General features: G+C 41.1%; 1 pseudogene; it reads left to right on the top strand.

Annotated features, from left to right (window-relative positions):
- The first annotated feature begins 12,657 nt into the window (after positions 1-12,657).
- LOC107765792 (7-deoxyloganetin glucosyltransferase-like) overlaps positions 12,658-26,179 on the top strand; it is a 103,041-nt pseudogene continuing 89,519 nt past the window's right edge.

Here is a 26,179-nt window from a genome sequence, read left to right on the forward strand (position 1 = left end):
CCCGGCAAGGGAGATAATATAATGATTCTCTTCTCTTTTTCACTTTTACTTCTCAACTCACTTCACAACTTGAGCCAATGCTCTAAAAGGTTCAATTACCACTTATACTTTCACATTTCATTATACAACTTGAGTCAACGCTCCTCAATGTTCAAATGTCACATTTACTTCCACAAACTTTGCCCAACCATAGAAATCATCACCAAAGCATGAATAATACAACGAAGTCATAATAATCACAATATAAGACTCACGGGCATGCTTGACACCAACGTATAGATACTCGTCACCATGCCAGTACGTCGTACTCGACAAATACCACATAGCAAATAGGACTCGACTCATAATCCCTCAAGCTAAAGTTAGACCAAACACTTACCTCAATGCCACAAACACAATTCAAGTCTCTACTATCGCTTTACCTCTTGATTCCATCACCAATTCGCTCGTATCTAGCCACAAGTTACTTAATTACATCAATAAACGTTAAATGAATCAATTCTAATGCATGAAAATAAGTTTTCCAAAGTTTTACCCAAAAAGTCAAAAATCGTCCCTGGGCCCACAGGTCAAAACCTGAGGTTCGAACCAAAACCCGACTACCCATTCCCCCATGAAATAAAATATATAATTTGTTTTGAAATCGGACCTCAAATCGAGGTCCAAATCCCCAATTTTTGAAAAACCTAGGTTCTTCCCAAACCACCCAATTTCCCCCACGAAAATCATTGATTTTGAGTTGAAATCATGTGAAAAGATGTTAATGATTGAAGAAAACGAGTTAAAATTGACTTACAATCGATTTGGAAGACGAGTTACCTTTGAAAAATCACCCAAGAGTGTTTTGGTTTTGAAAGAGTGAAAAATGAAAGATTTTCGGCTATGTTATAAAATTGCAGGTTGTAGATGTTGCAATTGCAACTAGGGTTCACAATTGCGAACCCAGAAGTCTGTTACCTTCGCATTTGCGAACCCTGAGGAAAACCAGGCCTCTTCGCATTTGTGATGTCACATTTGCGACCATTTCTTCGCATTTGCGAATAAGGCAGTCGAGGCCACTCTCGCATTTGCGATACAATGCTCGCATATGCGAGCTCGCATTTGCATGCGAAACCTGCAGGCCTGCAACATACCAGCAAATTTCTAAGTGAAATATTTACTCCGTGGCCTATCCAAAACTCACCCGAGCCCTCGGGGCTACAAACCAAACATGCACACCAACCTAAAAAAAACCTACGGACTTGCTCGTGCATCAAAATCATGAAATTTCTTAAGATCTTCAAATTTTTTAATTTTCTCAAATACGATCCAATTCACGTCATCTCAAGTCCGTTTATTACCAAATTTTACAGACTTATCTTAAATGACATATAAGACCTGTACCGGGCGCCGGAACCAAAATACGGGCCCGATACCATCAAGTTTCAAACACATTTCACTTTCAAAAACTCATAAATATTCCAGAAAATAATTTTCTTTAAAAATTTATTTCTCGGGCTTGGGACCTCGGAATTCGATTCCGGACATACGCCCAAGTTCCATACTTTCCTACGGATCCTCCGGGACCGTACAATCACGGGTTCAGGTCCGTTTACCCAAAATGTTGACCGAAGTCAACTTAATTTATTTTAAAGTCAAAATTTATCATTTTTCACAGATTTTCACATATTGGTTTTCCGGCTACACACCCGGACTGCGCACGTAAATCGAGGTGAGACAAAAAGAGGTTTTTTGAGGCCTCGGAACGCAGAATTTACTTTTAAAAAAGTGATGACCCAAACACACGTAGTTAACCCCTTTGAGCCTGTAATCATGTTTCTTTGGTAACCACATTACAAGCCTTACCCATTCGTTTGAATTAACTATCTATTTGAACCTTTTCACCTCTCATGAGCACTTGAATAATTATGAACTTTGTAAAAGTTAAAGTGTGAGGTGGTTGGTTTGGCTTTTGAGTGGAACTAAAGAATTAAGGATAAAGGTGTACTGTTTTGAATTAAGGAGCTGCGTGAATTGAAAAAGAAAAAAAATAGTTGTATGGCTGTGAAAAATATTCGTCGATAGTGGTGACTCTTGATTTAAGTGTGCTTAAAGAAAGATGGAGTTAATATATATTAATGTGAAGGTGGAGTTATAGTTTGACATGAGTATGGTTTTGAATCTTAAAGTATATGTATTAAAGTGCTTAGGGAGGTGTAGTCACTCTTATATCCAAATGTATCTTACCCGACCCGCAGCCAACATTGCAACCAATTAAAGTCCTACTTGATCCTAGACTGAATGAGCTCGACTAGTAGAGTAGTACACTACGGGCAAGCCTATGGTGCATTTTTTGTAGCATATGAATGTTACTTCTGAGAGTGAGTGAATTCTTTCTATTTTGAGTTATTAATTGTTCTTAAAATTTTATTGTGTGTGGAACTACTTTTTTTGTTGCGTGAGGGCACTTGATTCATGAAGCAAAGGTAATGTCATTGGCCTAAGGGTGTCTAACGGCCCAGTTTTAACCGTAACCGGACCGGGCCAGACCTATAAAAACCGGAACCAGCCCAGCCCGGTAAGGGGGGATGGGTGGGGCTAGGTTAAAGGGGTTGCGTGGGTTGGTCTGTTTACTTAAAGCGGTCAAACTCGGTCAATAGTTTTTACTGTTCATCCGGTTAAATGGCCCGGACCGGACCGGCCCAGACCAGTATAACGGCTAGTTAATTTTTTTTAATTGTGGGCCTTATTTTTGACCGTTGGCAACGGTCTTCTGTCCTTATGGCCGTTGCCCAACGGCATATTTTCACAAATAGCCCATTTTTTTAAAAAAAAAATTAACACCCCTTTGTAAAACTATAAATACACCCTCCCCCTCTTCTTCATTTCTTCACTCATCTCTCGTTTCTCAATCTCAATTATCATATTCTCTGTTCTTCAATCTTTACCTAAAGTACAATCAACTATTTGGCTCTTTTTTTTGGAATTTAATTTATCGTCATATTTATTATTTGAAGTTTGAACAATTGAACTTCAAAATTGGAACAATTGAACTTCAAAATTGGAACAACTGACGTTTCTTCGTGGTAACATTGGAGTTGCGAGGCCACATCAAGTGCTCAATTTATTGCCGAATTTGGTGCACTCCCTCCAACTTTTTCTCTTATTTACTATTTTATTTGCATATTTAATTTTTGCTAGTAGTTAAATTTTTACAATATGTTTAATGCTGCAAAAATAGTTTGTAATAAGGTTACTAATCGGGGAAATAAAAAAAGTAGTAGTACTTTTGTTTCAACATCTGGTAGTAATTTAAATGACTTTACACATATTCCTGAAACATTACCTGATAATAATATAGATTATGAACAATTACAGGAAAATATCGATATAGAAGATAATGAATTAGAAATGGAAGATGAGACACCACTTACACCTAGTAGTGTTGGAGTTGGTAGCAGGGGTGGTGGTCGTGGTGCTAGTAGTAGACCACTTGTGGCCCCGACTACTAATCGAAGAAAAAGAAGTAAGGTTTGGAAAATTTTTGAAAATAATAGAAGGTACTGATAAAGTTAAATGCAAGACTTTGTAATGATGATTTTAAACATAAGACTATTATAGGACAATTAGGGAGGACTGAGACACTTAGTAGACATATGAGAATTGAGCATCCTATAGAATGGGGCTCTGATGGAGATGAAAATCAAGCAACTCTAAACCCTACTACTGGAGGACTTATGAAATATAATAAAATGAAGGATCGTGAGGAGTTAGCAAAAATGATTGCTTTGGGTTGTCTACCTTTTTCTTTTGCTTCTTCATCATATCTTATTATATATATTCAAAGGATTTAAAATTCTTTTTTTAAAGGTATCCCTAGAAGTACTTGTAGATCTGATATCTTTAGACTTCATGGACAATATCAAACATACATAAGTTATTTGTTTAGCCACCTTCCTTGTAGAGTTTCTCTAACTTCTGATGTTGGCCATGCTGTTAATGGAAATGATTTTTTTGACAATACATGTCATTGGATAGATGATAATTATTGTATGCAAAAATGTATTATCGCTTTTAAATATAATGAAGATTAGAGTCATACTGTTGTGTTTATAAGTACTACTATTTGTGAAGTTGTTGAATTTTATAATATCAAGCAAAAAGTAATGTGTATGTCTTTAGATAATGCTTCTAACAATAATGCCACAATTTCAATATTAAAACTGCATTTGCAACCACCGCTTGTCGAAATTTTTCATGTTAGGTGTTCTCATCTATCGCATCGTCTTTGACCAAATTAACTTAGAAGGGTGTTTCATTTGTATGGTCGGGCGAGTGTGAAGAGAGCTATCAGAAGCTCAAGACAGCTTTGACCACAGCTCCAGTATTGGTTTTGCCATCAGCTTCTGGTTCGTATACCGTATATTGTGATGCCTCGAGAGTTGGAATTGGTTGTGTATTGATGCAGGAGGGTAGAGTTATTGCTTATGCTTCTCGTCAGTTGAAGCCCCATGAGAAAAACTACCTTGTTCATGATTTGGAGTTGGCTGCCATAGTTCATGCATTGAAGATTTGGAGGCATTATTTGTATGGTGTATCTTGCGAGGTATTTACCGATCATTGCAGTTTTCAGCATTTGTTCAAGCAAAAGGATCTTAATTTGAGGCAGCGGAGATGGTTGAAATTGCTTAAGAATTATGATATCACTATTCTATATCATCCAGGAAAGGCCAATGTAGTGGCCGATGCTTTGAGCCGAAAGGCAGCGAGTATGGGGAGTTTGGCGTATATTCCAGTTGGGGAGAGGCCCCTTGCAGTGGATGTTCAGGCCTTGGTCAATCGGTTCGTAAGATTGGACATTTTGGAGCCCAGTCGGGTGTTGGCATGTGTGATTTCTCGGTCTTCCTTATATGATCGCATCAGAGAGCGCCAGTATGATGATCCGCATTTGCTTGTCCTTAAGGATAGAGTTCAGCATGATGATGCCAGAGATGTGACCATCGGTGATGATGGTGTGTTGAGGATGCAGGGCCGGATTTGTGTGCCCAATGTGGATGGGCTTAGAGAGTTGATTCTGGAGGAGGCCCATAGCTCGCGGTATTCTATTCATCCGGGTGCCGCGAAGATGTATCGGGATTTGAGATAGCACTATTGGTGGAGAAGAATGAAGAAAGATATTGTGGGATTTGTAGCTCGGTGTCGCAATTGTCAGCAGGTGAAATATGAGCATCAGAGACTGGGTGGCTTGCATCAGCAGATGGTTATTCCGAGTGGAAGTGGGAGAGGGTCACTATGGACTTTGTTGTTGGACTTCCACGGACTTTGAAGAAGTTTGATGCTATTTGGGTGATTGTGGATCGGCTGACCAAGTCCGCGCACTTCATTATTGTGTCTACTACCTATTCTTCAGAGCGGTTGGCAGGGATTTATATCCGGGAGATTGTTCGGCTGCATGGTATTCCGGTTTCCATCATCTCAGATAGAGGTACTCAGTTTACTTCGCAGTTTTGGAGAGCCGTGCAGAGGGAGTTGGGTACTCAGGTGGAGTTGAGCACATCATTTTATCCTTAGACGGACGGACAGTCCGAGCGTACTATTCAGATATTGGAGGACATGTTGCGTGCTTGTGTCATTGATTTTGGAGGTTCATGGGATGAGTTTTTGCCGCTTGCAGAGTTTGCCTACAACAACAGCTACCAGTCGAGTATTCAGATGGCTCCGTATGAGGCTTTGTATGGGAGACGGTGTAGATCTCCAGTTGGTTGGTTCAAGCCCGGCGAGGCTAGGCTATTGGGGACAGATTTGGTTCAAGATGCCTTAAAGAAGGTGAAGGTGATTCAGGAGAGGCTTCGTACAGCGCAGTCGCGTCAAAAGAGTTATGCGAACTGGAAGGTTTGAGATGTGTCCTATCTAGTTGGTGAGAAGGTCTTGCTGAAGGTTTCACCAATAAAGGGTGTTATGAGATTTGGAAAGAAAGGGAAGTTGAGTCCGCGGTTCATTGGGCCTTTTGAGGTGCTTCGGAGGATTGGGGAGGTGGCTTATATGCTTGCCTTGCCACTCAGCTTGTCGGGCGTGCATCCGGTATTTCAAGTTTCTATGCTCTGGAAGTATGTTGGGGACCCGTCCCATGTTTTGGATTTCAGCTCGGTTCAGTTGGATGATGATTTGACCTATTATGTAGAGCCAGTGGCTATTTTGGGTTGCCAGGTTCGGAAATTTAGATCAAAGGATATAGCTTCGGTGAAAGTGCAGTGGAGAGGTCGGCCCGTGGAGGAGGCTACCTGGGAGACCGAGCGGGAGATCCGAAATAGATATCCTCACCTGTTTGAGGCTTCATGTATGTTTCTTGGCTCGCTCGAGGACGAACGTTTGTTTAAGTTGGGGAGGATGTGACGACCCGACCCGTCTTCTCATGAGTTACCACTCTGTTTCCCCCATTTTCAGCTTCCTTATGCTTCATTATCCGTGTCTTATGTGATCGAGTTGGTTTGGAGAGGTTTTGGTAGGAAATGAGACACTTAGTCTCTTTAAGGAAGGTTTGGTTTGGAAAAGTCAACCGGATGTTGACTTATGGGTTAGAGGGCTGGGATGCGATTTTCAGTGTTTTGTTTAGCTTCGGGGGATGATTTGTGACTTAGGAGCGTGATCGGGAGTGGTTTTGGAGGTTCGGTGTAGAAATTAGCTTGTTTTGGCGAAGTTAGTATTTCGGCAATTTCCGGTTGGTAGGTGAGGTTTCGATCCGAGGGTCGGAATGGAATTCCAAGAGTTGCAGTATCTTCGTTAGGTGATTTGGGATGTGTGTGAAAAGTTTCAGGTCATTCGGAGGCGATTTGGTTGGGTTTTTGATCGAAAGCGTATTTCGGAAGTTTTTAGAAAACTTAGGCTTGAATTCGATGAGAATTGATGGTTTTGGTGTTGTTTGAGTTGTTTTGATAATTGGAACAAGTTTAAATGAGGTTTTAGGACGTGTTGGTGCTCTTGGTTGAGGTCTCGGGGGCCTCGAATGAGTTTCGGGTGGTCAATCAGACCATTTTCTAATTTGAAAAGTTGCAGATTTTGGGAGTTTAGGTGTTGCAGAAAATAACCCTTCGCGTTCGCGAGGGGTATGTCGCGTTCGCGTAGAAGGATTTGAGGAAGATCAGAATTAAGCCTTCGCGTTCGCGAGAGGCGCCTCGCATTCGCGAAAGGATGGGAAGCAGTGCATCGCGTTCTCGAGAAGGCACTCGCGATCATGTAGAGCAAATTGGGGTCCAAGGCATTTTGTTCATCGCGTTCGCGTAAGGTTGTCGCGTTCGCGAAGGTGTAGGAGGCAGAAGCATCACGTTCGTGATTGGTGTGACGCATTCGCGTATGGCAAAAATTGGTCAACGTAAGTTTGTGCTTCGCGAACACGAGACGTTGACCGCGTTCGCGAAGAAGGAATATCAGAACTAGGCAGAAAGCCTATAAGACATTTCCTCCGCGATTTTGAGCCATTTTCCACCATAGTTGATTATTTTGAGAGCTCTTTGAGGGAGATTGAAGAGGGATTTAAGGAGAATTGATTGGAGGTAAGTTTATGAACCAAAAACGTGATTCTATTGTGAAATTAACCTAGAAATTCATGAAATTTAAGCAAAAAAAGGAGAAGAACTAGGGCTTGGAAATTGGAAATTTTAAATTGGGATTTGATGGGCCATTTGAGCTCGGATTTTAGAGTTCTTGATATGTATAGACTCGGGGCGAGATAAGAAACCCATTGATGTGAAAATTTCTGAGTTTCGAGAAGTAGGCCCGGGGCTCGGGTTTTCCCAATTTCGGGATTTTTGATATTTTTCGATTGTTTTCGATTGGGTATTGTTCCCTTAGCCTATTGTGATGTATTCGTTGTGGTTTTGGTTAGATTCAACATGCGAGGAGGCCAATTTGAGAGGCAAGGGCATAGCGAGCTAGAGTTTTGGCCGGCTTGAGGTGAGTAATGATTGTAAATGATGCCCTGAGGGTTTGAAACCCCGGATTGCACATCGTAGTGCTATATTGAGGCAAGATATGCGCTGGATGATGAGCGTGGGGTCTTTTACTACTGGGGATTGTGACTTGGTCCGTCCCAATTGATGATTTTACCGCGTATTTGACTGAAATTCATTTGTTATCATCATGATTTGGGCTGATTGCCATATTTGGGCTTCGTGCCAACTATTTGAACTCTTCGGGGATTTTTATCACTGTTTCCTCACTGCTTGACTTATTATTTGAACTCAGTCCTGTTGATATCTACTATTTTACAAACTCAACCACTTTTACTCATATTTGAAACTTAACTGATATTTCTACATCATGTTTTGGGTTGAGAACTACTGTTTTACTAATGCCCAAGGGGCTTGTGATAGTTTTTGGATTGAGTGAGGCCGAGGGCCATATGTGAGGATATGCTGAGTGATATGAGGCTGAGGGCCTAAGATACTTTATATGCCACGAGGTGGCTTGAGTGATGTGAGGCCGAGTGCCGAGTGATGATGCCACGAGGTGGCTTGATATAGCGCTTGGGCCGTAAGGGGCCCCTCCAGAGTCTGCACACCCACAGTGAGAGGGGGTACCCATCATGATTTGGGAGTGAGCCCGAGGGGCTGATACTATACTGAGAGTGAGGCCGAGGGGCTGATACTGTTCTGAGTGATTGATATTGTGCCCGAGGGGCAGATTTCTACTTGTTATTTACCTGTTAAATTACCTGTTTTACTTATTTTTAAAAAGGAATATCATTTTATTTCTTCACTAATTTACTGCTTTAAGTGATTTTACTACTTGATATAGAATTGCTTTGTGCCTTTACGTGATTTCATACTTTCAGCCATTATTTATAATTATTACTCACTGAGTCGGAGTACTTACATTACTCCCTGCACCATGTGTGCTGATTCAGGCATCGCAAAGTCCGCTCCTGAGTGTTGATTCTCCCAGTTCAGGCAGTGATTCGGAGACTACGAGGTAGCTATTGGCGTTCGTAGCCCCGTGCCTCCCTTATCTTGTCATTTTCATGTTTGTAGAACTATTGTATCGGATTTAGTGTTCAGTAGATTTGTATCTGGATTTCTTAGTTGCTCATGACTTGTGACACCCCGGTTTGGCTGTGTCTGGATGGTTTCTACTGTTGTTATCGTTAATTCCACAATTTATGGATATTATATCATGCTTTAGAACTATTTATGATATTTAACTGTTTAAAGAGGTGTTCTGTTTGGTCTGGCTGGCCTTGTCTTTACGAGAGGCGCCATCACGATCGGGTTCGGGAATTGGGTCGTGACAGATTCTTACTTTGTTTTAGCTAAATTCCATGATTATGCCTTTAATTTCATCATCTAATTTGTGATTTGAGGTGGAAAATTGAGGGAAAAAAGGAAGAGTTCTTGAGTTAGATTATTGAGATTTTGAATAGGATTTTGTTATCGGATTTGGATAAATTTAGTATGGTTAGACTCGCGAGTGAATGGGCTTTCGGGTTTTGTAACCTTTATTGGATTTCGAGACGTGGGCCCGGAGGGGCGGTTTTGAGCCGATTTCGGATTTTTGGCTATAATTTAATTTTTTTCTTGTGGAGTTGATCACTTTAGCCTATATTAATTGTATTGCCCCGCTTGTGGCTAGATTCGGGATGTTTGGAGACCGATTTGAGAGTCAAAGTAGAATTTTACCCGGATTGAGGTAAGTAACACTTTCAAACTTGGTTCTGAGAGTTCGAAACCCCAAATTATGTGTTATGTGATTGGTAATGGAGTGAGGCACATGCCAAGTGACGGGCATGCAGGCGTGCACCGTGAAAATTGTGACCGGTTGATTCTATGGTATTGTACAGTGATTCTATCTTGTTGATATCTGTATTTTCATCATGTGATAAAGTAATTGAGTTGTCAATCATGCTAGATATCATGTTTGGGCTTTATGCCAGTATAATTGGGACCCATAGTAGTCGTTTTCTTGTTGTCACCTTAATGATTTCATTGATATTTCGTACTTAGTCACATTTATTCATTTCATATTATATCTCAGTCTCAGTTATTTTTGATTAATACATTATATCATTGTTTCGGACTAGTTTTATGACATTCTGAGCCTTTGAGTGAGATTGGAGAGATTGATTACTGAGTGAGGTTGAGAGCCTGATTATGAGTGACAGTTATGGGATTGGGCTGCACGCGCAGTGGTTATACTGATTTTATGATAGTGCTTGGGCTGTAGGAGCCCCTCTGGAGTCTGTACACATCCCCAGGTTGATATTATTAAGGGATGGATCTTCCCTAGACCTGGTCAGTGTCCGAACCACTTGATACTTGGAGATAAATCTTCTCCATGGGGTTGGATTAGCCTTCCTCAGCACTGGGTGACTGATGGTCAGTGATGTATGTATTCCGGAATTGATCTTCCATGGGTCGTATGTGACATATACAGTGCCGAGTGGTTGAGTAATTGAGAGTGTGAGCACATGAGGTTGTCAGCATGGTGCATTACATACAACATGTGCATTGGAATGTAGAGATACAAGAGTTATATTCTTCACATTGTTCAGATCTGATGTATTTCACTATTTTGAATTATCTATTTAACTTGAGAGCATGCCTACGCTTCTGCACTATTATTTCTATTTTAACTATACCGGTTGAGTTCGTCACTAACTTTCAGTCCAAAGGTTGGACCTATTACTTGTTGAGTTGGTTGTACTCACGTTACTATCTGCACCTCGTGAGTAGATCCAGGCGCTTCTGGTCACTACGGCTGCTGATTGAGGAGTTAGATCTCAAAGACTATCGAGGTAGCTGTATGGGGTTTGCAGGCCTTGACTCTCCTTCACTATCTCTATCTGTATTTCAGTTATATTCCCTAGACTCTATAGTAGACTGTTCTGGTATAAATGCTCATGTACTCTGTGACAACTAGGTTTTGGGATGGATTGTATCATATTTTGGATTATTTCTGTTTTCAAAAAGGCTTTTTCTTAAATATTAATTGCTTCCGTCTTTATGTTCAAAGTTTTTAATGTATTGAGATGTTGAGTTGTGGCTGGCCTAGTTCCACGATAGGCGCCATCATGACGGTTTATTTTGGGTCGTGACATTAGGCTCGACACTTACGGAGTATATTGGGTCGGTTATACTCATACTACACTGTGCACTTCTTGTGCAGATTTTGGTACTGGTCCCAACTACATTAAGTGCGCTAGCTAGGACTATCATTCGGAGACTTGATGTAGATCTGCTGACGTCCGCAGACCTTGAAGAGCCCTTCCTCTTTCCTTTATTACTGTTCATTTCATTCGAGATAATTATATTTATTTCAGACACAAATTGTAGAACTTCTAGTAGCTCGTGTACTTGTAACACCAGATGCAGGGCTGTATGAGATATTTCAGTCGTTATGGTTTTTCGCACTTTACTTCAGATTTCAGCTATTTCAGTTTCTTCATAATTTTTTTATTTGAGCTATAAAAAATGGATAAACTATTTTAACGTTAGCTTGTATGGCAAGTGAAATGTTAGGCGTCATCGTGGTCCCGAGGGTGAAATTTCCAGGTCGTGACATTAATATCCGCTGGAAATAAAAATATATATTAATAAGACAAATAATATTTGGATATTCCGATGACAGAATTATTATCTTATTTTGGATCTCATCAACTCTTTAAATTCTTTCATTTTTCAAAGAGTTAATATTTTTAGATAACAGAAACCAATGACATTTTCAAACTCGGTTCATCAACCTTTAATCTCTGCATGGTTCAAACTCTCTCAATAACAGAAAAAACATAAAAGGAATAGAAAGGAAATAACATGATTACAAGAAGGTATTGCTACCAATATTGACAATCTAAGTTCTTCAATATTGATTTTGTTCTTCAATCATTTTACAACACTCAGAAGTAGGGTGTGCATTCAAGAACTAGTTGCCATAGAAATAAATTATTTTAGGAAGACAGAATAGGAGCTATATACTTTTTACTGTTGTTATTAATAAGAAAATATGCCTTTTGAGGTAAAGGCAATAACGTTTAAATTCACATACAAAAAGTTCGTTACTATTTTAAAGGAACACAACCTTTAAGAGAAGATACTTTAATTAATTTTTTTGTTTGTTTGCTTAAAAGAAATCCAAAAGTAGAAGAAAATGCATAAAATTGGATGTGATTTAAAAGTGGGCAAAACTACGCCCCTATATCATGACACGTAACAACTGTTGTGATTTTACTTGGCTAATATGCGGCATTGAAATGTGTCGTGCCTGCTCTATAATATTCAAGAAATCTAGTCACTAATTTAGGCCATATGTTTGTCAATATGCTAGCGTATCTGAAAAATAGACGCATACCTAGCAGATTGAGCTTAGCTGCTATGTCTATCATTTTGGAAGGAATGGCCAAAATTTTGCAACACGGTAGACAATTTAATTCCTTCCAAGTAGTTTGCAACACGGGGTTGTACTTGTTGCATGCCGTTAGTAATATGTTATTATGATGTTGTGGCAAAATGTTATTGCATATGTGGACAATATCAAAAGTAAGGCCATTATGTAAAGTACCATAAGGCTATATGTAAATTAGGAAGGAGTATAAAGATGTTGCCTCTTTTTATATCGTCTATAAATATATGCATCCTCATCCACTTGCCAAAGTCATACCAATCTTTCGTATTTCTGTTTGAAAGAAAGATAACTCAATAAGGAAACTAAAGAATGTGTTCCATTAGTGCTAATGATTTAGACAAGCCTCATGCAGTTTGCATACCATATCCTGCCCAAACCCACATTAGCCCTATTTTAAAATTAGCCAAAATCCTCCACCACAAAGGCTTTCATATTACCTTTGCAAAAACTGAACACAATCATAGGCATCTTCTTAAGTCCAGAGGCCCCGATACGCTAAAGGGAAATGACTCCGAAATGGAGTTTTGATGGTTCCGCAAGCTCCGTCGGGTGATTTTGGACTTAGGCGCGTGTCCGAATAGTGATTTGGAGGTCTGTAGTGGAATTAGGCTTGAAATGACGGAAGTTGAAAATTTAAACATTTGACCAAGAGTGGACTTTGTGGATGTCGGGCTCGGATTGGGGTTTCGGGAGTTTAAGCAGGTCCGTGGTGTGGTTTGTGACATGTGTGCAAAATTTGAGGTCAATCGAACATGATTTGATAGGTTTCGGCATCGTTTGAAGCAGTTGGATTTCCTTAGTTTCAATAGGCTTGAATTGGGGTGCAATTCGGGTTTTTGATATTGTTTGATGTGATTTAAAGGCTAGACTAAGTCCATATCGTGTTTTAAGACTGGTTGGTATAATTGGTTGAGGTCCCTGGGGCCACAGGTGGAGTTTGGTTGGTTAACAGATCGAATTAGGAGTTTGAAAGACTGCTGAAGCTGGGAGTCTTCTAGTGCAATTGCACCTGCGAAGATTTGGTCGTAGGTGCGAGCTGAGGAGCGCAGATGTGGCTAGGAGTAGGGAAGATTGTGGTCGCAGGTGTGGAGGATTTTCCAGACCTGCGTGATCGTAGATGCGGTGTGATGGGCACAGAAGCGGAGTTGGCCAGTGGGGGAGTTTGCGCAGGTGCGATGGGAATTCCGCACCTGCGATTGCGCAGATGAGAGGGTAGGATCGCAGAAGCGGAGGCCCAGCTCCAGTGGTTCACCACAGAAGCGAGAGGATTTTCGCTTCAACGATGCAGATGCGGTTAAGTTTTTGCAGAAGAGAAAAGGTTGGATAGAACCTTAAATGCAAGGGTTTCCGATTTTTTCTTCATTTTGAATATTTCAAGCTCGGGATTGGGCGACTTTTGAGAGGATTGTGGAGGGGTTTCTTGAGGTAAGTCAATTGTGCTCATTTTTGTTTGATAATCTTGTTTCTCCATTGAATTTCCTACCTAGTTTGTATGTATTTAAGGTGGAATTTGGGAGTTTGAGGCTAGGGATTTGGAGAGCTTAATTTGGGATTTGGGTGACGATTTAGTGTCAGAATTTGGAAAATTTTCTATGGTTAGACTCGTGGATGAATGGGCTTTTGGATTTTGTGACTTTTATCGAATTCCGAGATGTAAAATGGGGGCGGCTTTGGAGTCGACTTTTGACTTTGATTAATAACTTAGTACTTTCTTTTGGAATTGATTCTTTTAGCTCGTGTTGATTGTACCGAATTGTCTGTGGCTAGATTCGGGGCATTGGAGGCTGATTTGTAAGGCAAGGGTATGTTGGAGTAGAGATTTGCACGAGTTGAGGTAAGTAACAATTCTAAATTTGGTTCTGAGGGCATGAAACCCCGTATTACGTATCATGTGATTGGTGTTGAGGTAACGCACATGCTAGGTGACGGGCATGTGGGCGTGCACAGTAGGAATTGTGACTTGGTCAATTCCATGGAATTGTATAGTTGAATACTCTATTGTTATTCGTATATTCTTCATGTGTTATAGAAATTGAACTGCAAATCATGTTTAGGAAATGTTTTGGTACTGTAGGGGCCCATAAAGGTCATGTCACATGTTGAATTATTTGATAAATTGTTGTTTTATATTCAATCGCTGTTTTACTTGCATATTATATTTCAGTTTCTATTGTTCTTTATTGATACATTATATCATCGATGTTTGGGCTTATTATCATGATTATTGAGAGCCCGAGAGGCTAGAGAGATTGATGACTGAGTGAGACCGAGGGCCTTATTGTGAGGATATTTATGAGAGTGGTGCGCACGCATCATGTTTTATCGATTTATACCATGATTGGCATGTTATAGCTACTTGGGCTGAAGGAGCCCCTCCAGAGTTTGTACACACCCCTAGTGAGCGCAGGTACCTACTGAGTACGAGTACCATGTGCCAAGCGACTGAGAAGAATGAGAGATTGTGAGGAATGAGTGACTGTGAGGTTTGTGTGCATGGGAGGACTGAGTCACTATTGCTTTGAGATTTTGCACTTGATTTCATTACTATTGTACTTCAGCTGTCATATATCACTATCATATAATTTCTGAAAAATATTATATCCTGTTTCAAGTGAACTTGACGTGAATTAACTCTTTTGGCCTTAATTGTCGAACTCGAAAGCATGCCTATTTTCCCATGTTGTAATTTCTGTAATTGAACTATATTCGTGAAGCTCGTCACTACTTTCAGTCTATTATTTTTTCTTGTTACATACTGAGTTGGTTGTACTCACGCTACACCCTGCACTTCGTGTGCAGATCCAGGTGTGTCTGGACACGGTGGGTTTCGAATTCTCTTTGTAGCTTGATCTTTTGGAGATTCCAAGGTAGCTGCCCGGCATTTGCAGACCTTGTCTCTCCTTTCCTATCTTTCAACCTTAAGTATTTAGTTTTAGTCTTTCATGGACAGTATTTGCAGACTTGTGTTGTATACACGCTCATGTACTTAGTGATACCCTGATGTTGGGAATTTCCGTATTGGGTCTTGACTTTCTATCCAGTCTTTGAGAGTTTTGATGATTTAAACCTGTGTTATTTTATTTTTCATTTAAAAGTGTTTGGAAAAGTTTTGAGGTGTCGGCTTGCCTAATACCACATTAGGCGCCATCACGACAAGCTAAGTTTTGGGTTGTGACATGTTGGTATCAGAGCCTAGATTACATAACCTTAGGAAACTTAACCTTAGATTTGGGTTGTGGCTGCCGAACCCTTAGGAAACTTCAAATTCTTGTATTCTTATCATGTAGATTTGTTGATTCCGGTAACTAAACTTCTGTATTCTACTCTCTTAGATGGTGAGGACACATTCTACCGGACAGGACGGACAACCACCAGTGCCACCATCTAGGGCCCTGAGAGGCCGAGGCCGTGGTAGGGGTAGAGGTGCAGCTCGTTCAACAGCTAGAGCAGCACCTGCAGATCCACTAGTCGCTCTAGCTCAGGAGCAGGTACCAAATACGGTGGAGCTAGTGGGACAAGATCAGGCACCAGCTGTGCCCATTGTGATTCCAGGCCGTCAGGAAGTTTTGGCTCAGATTTTGACGGTGTGCACCAGCCTTGCTCAAGCGGTCTCTGTTCCAGCCCTAGAAGCCACTTCTCAGGACGGGGGAGGTACTAAAACTCCCGCCGCCCGTACTCTAGAGCAGGTGATTGTCACAACCCAAAATCTAACTAGTCGTAATGACACCTAACCCAACCCGCTAGGTAAGCCAATTAACAACCAACCAAATCTATGAGATTTTTCGAGAAAGAAATGATAATAAAATTGCTTTTATACAAGAATTCCCGAGGACTAGTAGTACAAATCATGAGCTTCTAAGAATTAGAATTTACAAAGCTAGTGTAAAAATAAACAAATCATTTGTCTGAATTATACATAAATAGATTTTCATAAGTCTAGAGCTACCATGAACAAGAGCCAGCTATAACCGGAACGCATGTACAATTTCAATGCTAGCTCTCATCACACTATCACGACCCTAAACCCGAACCCGTTCGTGATGATGCCTCTCATGAAGACAACGCCAGCCAATTATTCCCAATTCGATGTTAAACAGTTAAACAACAAGAAAACAGTCTAAAATATGATTTAATAGTATTAAGTAGCAGATAATATCATAAATATACGGAAGGATAACCCAACATAGCCCGATACTGGGGTGTCACTAGTCATGAGCATCTATAAGTCATAATACAAGTCTGCTAAGTCTATAAGCTAGTACAAATGTCCGAAAAGAGATAGAAATGATAAAGGAGGAGAAACACGGGACTGCAGACGTCAAGCAGCTAGCTCGTGGACTCCGATATCAGCCGGGAACTCTCAACTCGCACTAGCAGGATTCGCAATGCCCGAATCTGCACACAGGGGTGCAGGGAGTAAAGTGAGTACTCCAACTCAGTGAGTAACAAATATAAATAAAGAATGAAAGCAAGAAATCACGTAAGGCACAAAGTATTCTATAATGAAGCAGTAAAACAATTAAAAACAGTAAACCAGTGAAAGATAGGTAAAATTCTTTAACTCAAACATAGTTTCATGAAAAGCCTTTTTTTCAATAATTAAGCAGGTAATTGACAGTCAATTATGAAAAGTAAACATATAAAGGTTCGCCCCTCAGGCACAGTATCAATAAATCCGCCGCTCGGGCAACATCCCAGAACGGTACCAGCCCCTCGGGCAATCACATAGAACAATACCAGCCCCTCGGGCTCAATGTCACATCACAATGGATACCCGCGCTCACGGGGGTATACAGACTCTTGGAGGGGCCCCTTACGGCCCAAGCGCAATATCAAGCCACCTCGTAGCATCATCACTAGGCCCTCATCCTCATATCAATCAAGCCACCTCGTGGCATACATATCTTAGGCCCCCGGCCTCATAATCAGTATCAAATATTTCCTCACAACATAGGCCCTCAGCCTTACTCAGTCAAAATCCTCACAAGCCACTCAGGCAATAGTAAATCATGATTCAAAGCCCAAAAATATCATTTAAAAGATCATGTAAGTGTTAAAATAGAGTAAACATGGCTGAGTACGAAAACAGTAAAATATAACATGACTGAGTTCAAGTATAAATCCCCGAATGGTTCAAATAGTTGGCACAAGACCCAAATATGACATTCAGTCCAAATCATGATGATAGCAAATAGATTTCAATCAAATACGCGGTAAAATAGTCATTTGGGATGGACTAAGTCACAATCCCCAATAGTGCACGACCCCATGCTCGTCATCAAGCGTGTGTGTCACCTCAATATAGCGTAACGATGTGCAAGTCCGGGGTTTCATACCCTCAGAACATCATTTACAATCATTACTCACCTCGAATCGGTCAAATCTCTAGCTCGCGATGCCTTTGCCCCTCGAATCGGCCTCCACTCGCGTCGAATATATCCAAAATCTGAACGAGGATGTCAAAATATGCTAAGGGAACGAAGCCCAAGCGAAAATAATCAAAATACGACACAAATCCCGAAATTACCAAAACCCGACCCCGGGTCCACATCTCGAAATTCGATAATTTTTACATCAATAGATTCCTTATCTCTCCACGAGTTCATACATATCAAAAGTTCTGAAATCCGATCTCAAATAGTCCTTCAAATCCTCAATCAAATGTCTAAATTTCCAAGCCCTAGTTCTTCAATTGTTGGCTTAATTTCCATGATTATTTAGCTGGAATTCACATTAGAATCGAGTTTTAAGTCCAAAATTTTTACCTCCAATTGTTCCCCCTTGAATCCCTCTTCAATCTCCTTCAAAAAGATCCAAAAACGACCAACTATGGAGGAAATAAACCCCACAGTCGCGCACAAGACGACCTTAAAAACTTTCTGCCCAGGCATTTAGTTCCTTCTTCGCAAACACGGTCAATGCCTCGCGTTCGCGAAACACAAACATGACTTTGACCAAAATCCTCTTACGCGAACGCGACAAGGCCATCGCGAATGTGATGGTTCCTAAGACTTACTCTTCGCGAACGCACTCCCTCTCTCGCGAACGCGATGAACAACTCGACCACAAACCCAGCTGATCCAATTCCTCTACGGGAACGTGCTACCCTTCTCGCGAACGCGATGCATCACTTCCCAGCCCTTCGTGAACATGAAACCTTTCTTGCGAACGCGAAGGCCAAAATCCAGCCTTGACCATCTAACCCTTCGTGATCACGGCTCCCCTTTTGCGAATGCGAAGGTCTCTATTGTCTGCAACACTGAACATCAGATTTCTGCAATTCCAAACTTCACGAAATGGTCCGATTGACCACTCGAGGCCCCTGGGACCTCAACCAAAGGCACCAACATATCCCAAAACCTTACTCAAACTTGTACCAATCTTCAAAACACCTTAAACAACATCAAATCAACCAAAACACCTCGGATTCAAGCCTAAGTTTCCAAAATCTTCCAAATTCTGCTTTTGATCAAAAACCCAACCAAACTACGTTCGAATGACCTGAAATTTTGCACACACATCCCAAATGACACAACAGAACTACTGCAACTCTCGGAATTCCATTCTGATCCCTATATCAAAATCTCGCCTACCAACCGAAAATCGCCAAAATATCAACTTCGCCAATTCAAGCCTAAATCTACTCTGAACCTATAAAACTCATTCTGATCCCGCTCCTAAGTCCCAAATCACCTCCCGAAGCTAACTGAACCATCATAACTCGCATCCGAGCCCTCTAACACATAAGTGAACGTCCGATTGACTTTTCCAACTTAAGCTTCCTTAAAAGAGACTAAGTGTCTCAAACCTTACCAAAATCATTTTGAATTCGATCCATCCAACCCGATACCACATAACACGGATACACAAAGCATAAAGAAGCAGAAATGGGGAAAACAAAGCGGTAACTCATGAGATGAATGGCCCAGTCGGCACACATACACAACAACGTCAGCATCCAAATCTATACACAAGGTGCAGAAGTGTAGTATGAGTACAACCGACCCCATGTACTCAATAAGTAATAAACCTAAACTTAGGTTGAAAGTAGTGATGAGTTGGAACATAGGTCGGTGTCCAACTCCAATATCCAACAATAGTTCATAACAACATAATGCAAGTAGTAAAAGAATTAACTCAGATATAAAATGTTCAGCTCGATCACAATTCCAGAAAATAGGCATGCTTTTCAAGTATAACAGTAAAAACCCAAATCTCTTACCAAAATTGCCAGAAATATGAGTAAGTTTGAAAACTGTGAATTTTTCCCAAAAAAAAAATTCAAAAATAAATAAGATATTTCAACTTCAGATAGCATGAGGAAAGTACCTCTCTATGCCTACATGTAAATATATAGGTGAAATTATGAGTGTCACCTAAACCGGATAGTAGAATGAAATGAATCTCTATGTATGTATCTCAAGTACGCATGTCAAATGCAATGCATCTCAATGATGAATTCATGTAGTCACACTCTCAGAGTACTCAATCTCACTGTCTCGCATTCTTTCTCACCATGCTCAATACCCAGCACACTCAGTCACTCAGCATTGTACACTACTTGCTGCGGCATGCAACCCGATTCACATATAGTCATAATGCCCGTTGTGGCGTTCAACTTGATTCACATATATATAGCCATAAGTCTCGTTGCGGTGTGCAACCCAATTAACATATATATAGCCATAAAGCTCGTTGCGACATGCAACCCAATCCATATATATTATTACGGCGTGCAACCCGATCCACATATATCGTTGCGGCGTGCAACCTGATCCCCCCTCCCCCTCCCCATCCCCACTCGCACTCGCACTCAATAGGTACCTACGCTCACGGGGTGTGTGTGCAGACTCCAGAGGGGCTCCTTCAGCCCAAGCACTATAATCCGCACTGATAACTCACATGCTGCATGAACAACTCACATGTTGTAGTGTCAATATCCTCACAATCAGACCCTCAACCTTACTCAGTCATCAATCTCTTCAGTCTCTCAACTCACAACACTCATGATGGGCAGTCCAAAATAATGATATGAGATGTGACAATAAACAATAACAGAGACTTAGATATGATATATAATGATGAATGCAACTGAGTACATAACTGAAATAAAGAAAATAACTCAACAACAAAGAACGACCACTATGGGTCCCACTAGTAACGGCGTATAGCCTAAACATGATTTCTAGCATCAATTACAGCGCAGGTGCTCTAACACATAGAGTACAGTAGAAATGTTCAGATAAGATAGCTGCATAGTTCCATGAGATCGACTAAATCACAATCTACACGGTGCACGCCCACACGCCCGTCACCTAGCATGCGCGTCACCTCAACACTAATCACATAACACGTAATTCAGGGGTTCATACCCTCAACACCAAGTTTAGAAGTGTTACTTACCTCGAACAAGCCAAATCCAATACCGAGCAAGACAAACGATGCTCCAAAATGCCATTCGTGCATACTGGCCACTGAACGGCTCGAAACCAATTCATATGGTGAAAATCGCCTCAAACATTGCCCACATCCGAGCTCCCCAACTCAAAATATGACCAAATGAACAAACCCTTGGTATTAAATATTTTTGCTCAGTTTTTCTTCCTTGTTTTATGTGCCAAACAATCTCAAAACTCATTCTCGATGCCTCAAATGGCTTCCTTGTGAAAGTTCAGTCAAGTTAGACTTTTGAATCACCCAATTTGACCTAAAAATGAAGGAGATATGATGTTTTAAAGTTTTAAATGAAGTCTAAAAATTTAAGGTATAAAAATTGATATTTTCGTAATTATTTTATATCAGAAAATCAGAAACGAAAGAATGTTCATTTTAGCATCCAAAAATCATTTGGAACCGCCCGGACACAAACCATATATGCGTTTCAATCATTGTGACGACTCGGCGGTCGTCTTAAGAATTTACGCCTCGATCCCCTCTTAACTACTTTCCCCGTGGTTATCTCTGCTATTTTTATTTGTTGGGATGCTCGGTTTTGAGTTTCGGAGGGTTTGGGGACACTTAGTCCCTAAATGAGAGCATAAGTATTGGAAAGTTGACCAAAGTCAGAACATTATGAAGACGGCCTCGGAATGGAATTTTGATGGCTTCGTTAACTCCATTGGGTGATTTCGGGCTTAGGGGCGTGATCAGATTGTGTTTTGGAGGTCCGTAGCTAATTTAGGCTTGAAATGCCGAAAGTCGAATTTTGAAGTTTCCTGTTCGATAGTGAGATTTTGATCCAAGGTTCTGAATAGAATTCTGGAAGTTGGAGTAGCTTTGTAGTGTTGAATGTGATGTGTGTGCAAAATTTCAGGTCATTCGGACGAGGCTTGATGGACTTTTTTATCTAAAGCGTATTTTTAGAAATTTGGAATTTTTAGCCTTGAATCCGTGATTGATTCGTCGTTTCGATGTTGTTTTAGGTGTTTTAAGGATTGGTATAAGTTTGGACAGTTGTATTAAACTTGTTGGTGCCTTTGGTTAAGGTCCCGGGGGCCTCAGGATGATTTCAGATGGTTGATGGAAGGATTTTGGAGTTTGGATTTGCAACTTCAGCTGCTAGTTTTCTGTCATAACTGCACCTACGAGTGTGGGACCATAGGTGCGGCGCTGCAGAAGCAAGATTGGCCCAGAGCTCCTGGATCCGCAGGTGCGGCTAGATTTTCGCAAATGCGGTACCGCATATGCGGTCAAGCGACCGCAGATGCAGACCCATCCCGTTAAGTGACTTTTCGCACCTGCGATGCATTCTTCTGCAGGTGCGGGATCGCAGGTGCGCTCCCTTGACCGCAAATGTGGTAATCGCTGGGCAGAAACATATAAATACTTGCCTTCGCGAAATTTAGTCATTTTTCATCTCTTTTCAAACGGGAAGAAGCTTGGGGAGCATTTTTCAAGAGGAATTTTCAGAGGAGTTCATTGGGGTAAGGTCTTTGGTCCCTAAGTCGTTATTGGAATAATTTTTATCAATTTAAGCATAAAAAATTAAGGAAAATCAGTGGTAAATTAGGGGTTAGGACTTGACTAATTAGAGACTTTTGAGTGATGATTTGAGGGACCCTTTGAGGTCCGATTTTGGTACTTTTGGTATGACTGAACTCGTGAGAATGTGGGAATTCTAGAAATGTAAAGTTTACCCGATTCCGAGATGTGGGCCCGAGGGGCGTTTTGATCATTTTACCTAATTTCGCGTATTAACTTAGAATTTCTTTGTAGAATCAGTTACTTGAAGTGTTATTTACATTATGAAATTGAATTGAATAGATTTGGGCCATTTGGAGTCGAATACTCGTGGCAAGAGCGTGGTTTCGGATTTGAGCTGGTTCGAGGTAAGTGGCTTGCCTAACCTTGTGTGGGGGACCTTCCCCTTAGGATTTGGTATATTGATAATTGAAATGCCCTGTACGTGAGGTGAGGAGTGCGTACTTGAGCTAATTATTGAAAATCCGATTTTTCTTTAAGTAATTTCAATTGTATTCCATTTTCCTGTTTCATTTTACTTGCAATTTAAACCTGCTGTTAGCTTAGAAAAAGCATGTCTAATTGACTTGAATGTTTATTTTCTTAAACTTCCTTAATTGAATTATGTGATGCATGTAAATTAGAATTACCTATTTTACTTGGTACGAAATTGAGCTTAATTGAGTATTCTTGTGTTGCTGCTATGTGTTTTACCTACGGGACGACATCCCGGGAGATTCCCTGTACGTATTTATGATTTGAACTGAGGTGCGGGATACCAAGAGATCCCTGGAACGTATATTGAGGATACCAAGAGATCCCTAGCATATATTGAGAATACCAAGAGATCCTCGGGATACCAAGAGATCCCTTGTATATATTGAGGATACCAAGAGATCCCAGACATATATATTGAGGATATTGAGAGATCCCCGGTTATCATCCTTGTTATGAGTGGTATTTCCTTGTGATTGTCTCTATCTCTGTTTCAGTTATTGTATTCCTTATTATCCTGTATTAAATTCTTACTGTAGATTCTCAATTGTACTGCCTATCTTATTCTGCCATCTCTATATTTATTTAATCTCAGTAGGGCCCTGACCTTCGTTGTCACTACCCGACCGAGATTAGACTTGGCACTTACTGAGTACCGCTGTGATGTACTCATTCCCTTTCTGCGCATGTTTTTCATGTGCAAATCTAGGTACTTCGACTCAGTCCTATAACTCTTGAGGCGAGGAAACTGCTCTAGAGACTTCGAGGTGCATCTGCCGCATCCGCCCTTTCCATTCTATCTTGTAGTGATAGCCCTTCTATCTTTTCCGTTGATGTAGACATTCTGGAGTTAGAGCATTTTTATTATATTCGTAGCTTGTGATTCATGGGATTTCGAGTTTTGGGAAAATGTATTAGTTTATGAAAGTTGGTACTGTGTATGCCGAGTGGCACTTTCAAATGCTGTTTTATTACACTATTTATGTTTTAAATTGTGTTTCCTTTTTTTCTGCAAATTTGGTTTATCTTCCGCATTTTAGGCTTACCTAGTCGTAGAGACTAGATGCCATCACGATGGTTCATGGAGGGCGAACCAGGGTTGTGACAATCATAAAATATGCTACGAACCTGCTCGCGCACTCAAAATACCGAAAAGATGTCATCTTGACCCTATATTGACCATAGTCAAACTCCAAATCCTTAACTAGTTTCTCAACCAATGATCCAAAACACACCCGAACCTCTCGAGACCCCATTCAATCATATCAACAAGTCTTAAATCACACGATACGAACTTATTCGAAGCTTCAAATCACATCAAACAACATAAAAATTACAAATCACACCTCAAATCAAAAATCATTGAACTTTGAACTTTTAACTTCCAAAACGCGCAGTAACATACCAAATCAACCCGGAATGAACCTAAATTTTGTACACAAGTCCCAATTGACATAAGGAAGCTATTCCAATTCCCAAAACCACAGTCCAAATCCGATATCCTCAAAGTCAACTCTCAATCAACTTATGAACTTTCTAAACCTTCAAATTTTCAACTTTCGCCAATTTATGCCGAAATCTTCTAGAAACATCCAAATGCAAATCCGGGTATACGTCCGAGTTTGAAATAACCATCCGGACCTAACAGAATCATCAAAACTCCATTCCGAGATCAAATTAACAAAAGTCAAACCTGGTCAACTCTTCTAACTTAAAGCTTCCTAGTTGAGAATCGTTCTTCTAAATCAATTTCGAATAACCTGAAAACCAAAACCGATGATTCACACAAGTTATAATACAATATACGGAGCTACTCATGCCCTCAAACTACCGAGTGAAGTGCTTGGACTTCAGACACCATGGGTACTACCAGCCCAGCCGGTTGTAGCTGCTCAGGCCCAAGTGAGTCCCGTTATGATTGATGATGAGCAGAGGAGGATAGAGAGATTTGGGAGGCTTCAGCTTCCATCATTTAGCGGCGCAGAGTCTGAAAATGCTCAGGGCTTTGGATAAGTGCCAGCGGATTCTTCGCAAGGCCGGTATTCTGGAGACCTGTGGGGTCTCCTTCACTACTTTTCACTTTACGAGATGAGTTTTTAGAGTTGGTTCGTCATGAAGTTTGGTTGGTTCCCACTTATAGGGAGAGGATTAGGAGGTTCATTGATGGCCTCACATATCAGCTGCGGTTGCTTATGACTCGGGAAAGGATATATGGTGCTATTTTTGACGATGTGGTTGATATTTCTCAGCAGATAAAAATGGTCCGTAGTCAGCATCATGAGAAGAGGGAGGCCAAGAGGCCTCGAGGTTCGGGTGGTTTCAGTGGTGTTCTTTATGGGGAAATCTTACCATAGTAGGGGTCGCCCTTATAGGCCTGCACAGATGGCTCGTCCAGTTCACCTTTGTGCATCATCAAGTTTTGGTTCATACAGTGCTCGCCATGGTCAACGATCTCTCAGTGCCCTTCCATATCAGAGTTCGTCCCATGCTCTATCGGTTCAGAGTTCATCTATGCCAGATCCTTCTAGCAGTTACCCAAGTGCTCAGGGGCCCCTTCGGTCCCCACCACCATCACCGGGTTGTTGCTTCGAGTGCGGGGAGTTTGGTCACATTTGGAGGCAGTGTCCTCGTAGCCTAGGAGGTCCAGTACAACAGAGGAGTTAGGATGCAACTTCCGCACAAGTTACTTCACCACCCGCCCAGCCAGCTCGGGGTAGGGCCCAGATAGCTAAGGGTCACCCTAGAGGGGAAGGCCGACCAGGTGGCGGTCAGGCCCGATTCCATGTTATCCCTGCCAAACCAGATGATGTTGTTTCAGATGCAGTGATCAGAGGTATTGTCTCAGTATGCCACATGGATGCTTCTGTATTATTTGACCCTGGTTCCACTTATTCGTATGTATCATCGTACTTTCCTCATTATCTGGATATGCCCCGTGGGTCTTTAGTTTCATCTGTTCATGTAGCTACGCTGGTGGGTGACACTATTGTTGTGGACCGTGTATATCAGTCATGTGTAGTGACTATTGGGGGATTGGAGACCAGGGTTGATCCCTTACTGCTCAGTATGGTTGATTTCGACGTGATCTTGGAGATGGATTGGTTTTCTCCATGTCATGCTGTTCTAGATTGTCACGCTAAGACCGTGATGTTGGCGATGCTGGGTTTACCATGGATCGAGTGCAGAAAAGATAGTTTCTTCTGTCAACTTCTTCCACTTCAATGCATTTTCTTTCATCTTTATATCTTTTTCTCCAATCATCAGCTCTTTAACAAGTTCTTCTGTCACTTCCCTCTCCACATTGCTATCAATTTCCATCCCTACACCCAAACGATTACAAACAAACCAACAGTTT

The sequence above is a fragment of the Nicotiana tabacum genome, chromosome 16, assembly GCF_000715075.1.
Source record: "Nicotiana tabacum cultivar K326 chromosome 16, ASM71507v2, whole genome shotgun sequence".
Classification (NCBI taxonomy): Eukaryota; Viridiplantae; Streptophyta; class Magnoliopsida; order Solanales; family Solanaceae; genus Nicotiana; species Nicotiana tabacum.